A 5,575-nucleotide genomic window follows, 5' to 3' on the forward strand; every position below is an offset into this window, starting at 1 on the left:
CCCAGCCGCTCCGCGGCATGTGGGATCCTCCCAGACCGGGTCATGAACCTGTGTCCCCTGCATTGGCAGGCGGCTGTCAACCGCTGTGCCACCAGGGAAGCCGAAGAAAGCCTTCCTTTTAAAAATAGAACATTAGGACAGTATTGACCTATCTATATTCTTGCATTTAAGTTTTAAAACTACATTTCTGCCCAGATTATTGCTTTTTCAATTTTCAGTTTCTCAAATAATAGGACATTACAAATAAAAGCTAAAATACCATTTGACTGTGGATCCTAGTTGGATTCTGTCCTCTCCTTCCTAGAGCTAAGGAGTTTGATATGGGTACATGTATGTAGTTCTTTTAAAGTACTTACACAGATGGATAGAAAATATATATTATTATTTTATGGGTGCGGGGCTTTGTTTAGTTTTTTGGGTTTTTTTAAATAAATTTATTTTATTTTTGGCTGCATTGGGTCTTCGTTGCTGCGCACAGGCTTCCTCTAGTTGAGGCGAGCGGGGGCTACTCTTTGTTGCGGTGTGCTGGCTTCCCATTGTGGTGGCTTCTTTTGTTGCGGAGCACGGGCTGTAGGTGTGCAGGCTTCAGTAGTTGCAGCACGCGGGCTCAGTAGTTGTGGCACACAGGCTTAGTTGCTCCGTGGCATGTGGGATATTCCCGGACCAGGGCTCAAACCCACGTCCCCTGCATTGGCAGGTGGATTCTTAAGCACTGCGCCACCTGGGAAGTCCCTTTGTTTAGTTTTTATTTTACATCAAAGGCATCAGTTGTCTGCATCTTGCTTTTTTCGTTCATACAGTATATTTTCATGACCTATTTATATGACATTCATATTTCTGGTTTGTTTCACTTAATGGCTGTATAGTGTTCCATCATATTATTATGCTATATTTTATTACCCATTCCCCTGCTGATGGCCACTGGTTTCCAGATTTTTACTTTTCCAAATGTTGGTGCAGTAAACTTTTTTTTTAACCTGTCTGCTTATACTTTTGTGCGAGTCTGTACTTTTGCTGAGTCTAAGCTAGGTGCATTTTATATTTAATAGACCATACCAAATTGTCCTCTAATAGGTCTGTATTACCTGTTTTCCATAATCTCATTAATTTGTAACAAACTTGTTTTTGTCTATGAAATATTTCATTTTAATGTTCATTGCCTTGGTTAGTAAGGTTTTTATATACCTGACAGTTACTCCTTTCTTTAGCAGTCTTTCTTTAAGCTGGTAATAGAGTTTTCTAGATTTCCTCATAAATGCATCTGTACCATTCTTATAAATAATATCTTCCTCTGAAAACTCCAGGATCACCACATGTTGCTTAAGTTGTGGGGTTCAAAACTAGATAATATAATCTAAATAGGGTCCTGGAATGATACAATGGGAAGACTTCTTATTGGGTGTTTGGGAGCTGGATTCTAGTTGATTTGACCACTAACTTAGCCTTCTGGGCCTTGATTTCCTACACTTAAAAAATTAGTAGTAGTTGAAATAAGTAATTGCCAAAACTCCTTCTAGTTGTAACGTACCATGAATGTTGGGTATAGAATTTGATGCAACTGTATTTGTCGATTATTCCACTCTGAAATTTTTACCCTGGAAGTTAGTTCATCTCTTTTTTGTGATCCTGATCATACACTTAAACATTTTAATTGGTAAAAGGCACCTTTTGCCCTCTTACTTTCTTGCTCATTTTTCTGTTTCTTGGGTCATCTGGTCTTGAGTCACACGAGGTTCTGTGATTTGTTTCATGTACCTGGGTGAAAGTTAAAATGGAGCTACCAAAACTAACTCTTTATGTGGAGGTAATTGGTGACAATATCTGAAACCTCCACGTTCTGGTTAATAAACAAAATAATTTGTTCTCCTTTTAGGTAAGCTTAAGAGAATTATAATGAAATGCTGAGATGCCAGGCACACTTAAACAAAAACCTCATTTTTGGGACTTCCCTGGTGGCGCAGTGGTTAAGACTCCGCCTGCCAATGCAGGGGACACAGGTTTGATCCCTGGTGTGGGAAGATCCCACGGGCCGCGGAGCAGCTAAGCCCATGCGCCACAGCTACTGAGCCTGCACTCTAGAGCCCGTGAGCCACAACTTAAAAGCCCACGCACCACAATGAAGAGTAGCCCCCGCTTGCCGCAACTAGAGAAAGCCTGTGCGCAGCAGTGAAGACCCAACACATCCCCCCCCCGCCACAAAAAAAAAAAGCCTCATTTTTGGAACTGTAGTAAATTTTTTGTTGGAGCACCAAGTTTTGACTATATTGGTATATTAAGTCAATTGTGCTACTTAATCTTTTATTTAAACACTTACTATGTACAAGTTGATTTTAATTTTTAAGACTGTAAAGGAAATGAGAATTTACCAAAAATATTTAAATAGGGGAATCACTTTGTTATTCTAAAAAATTAAAATTAAGTAATAAAGTTTTATTCAATGCCTAATAAGAAAAGCTATTCATGTTTCAAGTGTGTCACTTGACCACAACGCAAACTGTAAAATTAAAAACAATTTTAAGTCATTATTCCTTAAATGCTACCTTTCATGGTAGAAACAAACACAGTCTGATATTAGAAGGCTTTATTAAGTTAAACTTATAGCAGTAATGCATAAAGCTCTGTATTTAAAAGTGAACATTCTGGGCTTCCCTGGTGGCGCAGTGGTTGAGAGTCCGCCTGCCGATGCAGGGGACACGGGTTTGTGCCCTGGTCCGAGAAGATCCCACATGCCACGGCGTGGCTAGGCCCGTGAGCTATGGCCGCTGAGCCTGCGTAATAATATCTTCCTCTGAAAACTCCAGGATCACCACATGTTGCTTAAGTTGTGGGGTTCAAAACTAGATAATATAATCTAAATAGGGTCCTGGAATGATACAATGGGAAGACTTCTTATTGGGTGTTTGGGAGCTGGATTCTAGTTGATTTGACCACTAACTTAGCCTTCTGGGCCTTGATTTCCTACACTTAAAAAATTAGTAGTAGTTGAAATAAGTAATTGCCAAAACTCCTTCTAGTTGTAACGTACCATGAATGTTGGGTATAGAATTTGATGCAACTGTATTTGTCGATTATTCCACTCTGAAATTTTTACCCTGGAAGTTAGTTCATCTCTTTTTTGTGATCCTGATCATACACTTAAACATTTTAATTGGTAAAAGGCACCTTTTGCCCTCTTACTTTCTTGCTCATTTTTCTGTTTCTTGGGTCATCTGGTCTTGAGTCACACGAGGTTCTGTGATTTGTTTCATGTACCTGGGTGAAAGTTAAAATGGAGCTACCAAAACTAACTCTTTATGTGGAGGTAATTGGTGACAATATCTGAAACCTCCACGTTCTGGTTAATAAACAAAATAATTTGTTCTCCTTTTAGGTAAGCTTAAGAGAATTATAATGAAATGCTGAGATGCCAGGCACACTTAAACAAAAACCTCATTTTTGGGACTTCCCTGGTGGCGCAGTGGTTAAGACTCCGCCTGCCAATGCAGGGGACACAGGTTTGATCCCTGGTGTGGGAAGATCCCACGGGCCGCGGAGCAGCTAAGCCCATGCGCCACAGCTACTGAGCCTGCACTCTAGAGCCCGTGAGCCACAACTTAAAAGCCCACGCACCACAATGAAGAGTAGCCCCCGCTTGCCGCAACTAGAGAAAGCCTGTGCGCAGCAGTGAAGACCCAACACATCCCCCCCCCGCCACAAAAAAAAAAAGCCTCATTTTTGGAACTGTAGTAAATTTTTTGTTGGAGCACCAAGTTTTGACTATATTGGTATATTAAGTCAATTGTGCTACTTAATCTTTTATTTAAACACTTACTATGTACAAGTTGATTTTAATTTTTAAGACTGTAAAGGAAATGAGAATTTACCAAAAATATTTAAATAGGGGAATCACTTTGTTATTCTAAAAAATTAAAATTAAGTAATAAAGTTTTATTCAATGCCTAATAAGAAAAGCTATTCATGTTTCAAGTGTGTCACTTGACCACAACGCAAACTGTAAAATTAAAAACAATTTTAAGTCATTATTCCTTAAATGCTACCTTTCATGGTAGAAACAAACACAGTCTGATATTAGAAGGCTTTATTAAGTTAAACTTATAGCAGTAATGCATAAAGCTCTGTATTTAAAAGTGAACATTCTGGGCTTCCCTGGTGGCGCAGTGGTTGAGAGTCCGCCTGCCGATGCAGGGGACACGGGTTTGTGCCCTGGTCCGAGAAGATCCCACATGCCACAGAGCGGCTGGGCCCGTGAGCCATGGCCGCTGAGCCTGCGCGTCCGGAGCCTGTGCTCTGCAACGGGAGAGGCCACAACAGTAAGAGGCCCACACACCGCAAAAAAATAAAAAATAAAAAAAATAAAAGTGAACATTCTATGAGTTTTCTTATACATGTAGTGTATGAGTTTATCTTACATATACACACACAAATGTGCAAAGACAAAAGGATGATCGTTGTAGTTTTATTCATTAGTAGAGAGCTTGTTACATAATAGTACGTGCATAAGATGGAATATTTGAAGCTGTGAAAAGAATGAGGTAATTTATGTGTTGTGATAGGGGATGATCTCCAAGATATAATAAGTTTAAAAGTGGTTGAGAACTGTGTAGAGTATTCCCCATTTATGTTTTGGGGTGTGTGTGTTTAAAGACATGTATATTTCTCTCTGCCTCAGTTTCTTCATCCTTAAAATCAGAATGATAATACTACTTCCCTCCTAGAGTTAAATGGATTCAGTGCATTACAAAATGAGCACTGTGTGTTAGTCATTATATACACTTGTTTATGTAAATTTCTGGAAGGATGTATTAGAGACTGCTATGACTTTGAGGAAGGAACTAACTTGGCTGATGGAAAATTTGTTTTTCATTTAATGTTCTTTTCTACTTATGTTTTCTGTAATATGTGAATTTCTCAATTTAAAGAGTTAAAGTTTTATATGATTTATTGGGGAAGGTGGATATTACATTTAGTTATAAGTTTGTAATCATGTAAATTTTTATTATGACAGTAATATCACACAGTTTAGGGGAAAAAAGGCTAAAAAAGGGAATTCCCTGGCGGTCCAGTGGTTGGGACTCCGCACTTCCACTGCAGGGGCCCAGGTTTCATCCCTGGTTGGGGAACTAAGATTCTGCAAGCCTCATGGTGCGGCCAAAAATAAAAAAGGGGTGGGGGGTGAGGGGTGGGACTAAAAAAATTAACCTAAAAAACAAACCATATTTAGCATCTTAATGCATTTATTCCCCAAAAAAGTTTTAAAATATAGTTGTAGTAATACGTATAGCTTTATATTCTGCTTTCTTCAGAGTTACTGTGTAGTTTTCATAGTCAAGATTTTAAGTAGTTGCATACCAAGTCCGTCAAACATATGATTTACTTAGCCCTGCTACCTATCCATGTTACTCTGTTGCTGCATTTTATCTGTAGTTATTTTAGTGAATATCTTAAGATAGTTTTTCCTAGGAAAGTATTCCAGACTTAGAATTTCATAAACATATATATGACTTTTGAGGTATTGCCATTGTTTGTTTTTTTTTTTTTTTTTTTTTTTTTTTTTTGGGAAACGGGCCCCTTATCT

At 38.7% G+C, this 5,575-nt stretch overlaps 1 protein-coding gene across 1 annotated transcript in view; it reads left to right on the plus strand.

Moving 5' to 3' along the window:
* TMEM33 (transmembrane protein 33) overlaps positions 1-5,575 on the plus strand; it is a 21,583-nt gene that overhangs the window by 9,457 nt on the left and 6,551 nt on the right. The window lies entirely within an intron of this gene.

The sequence above is a fragment of the Lipotes vexillifer genome, unplaced genomic scaffold (genome assembly GCF_000442215.2).
Source record: "Lipotes vexillifer unplaced genomic scaffold, Lipotes_vexillifer_v1.1 scaffold1272, whole genome shotgun sequence".
NCBI classification, from domain to species: domain Eukaryota; kingdom Metazoa; phylum Chordata; class Mammalia; order Artiodactyla; family Lipotidae; genus Lipotes; species Lipotes vexillifer.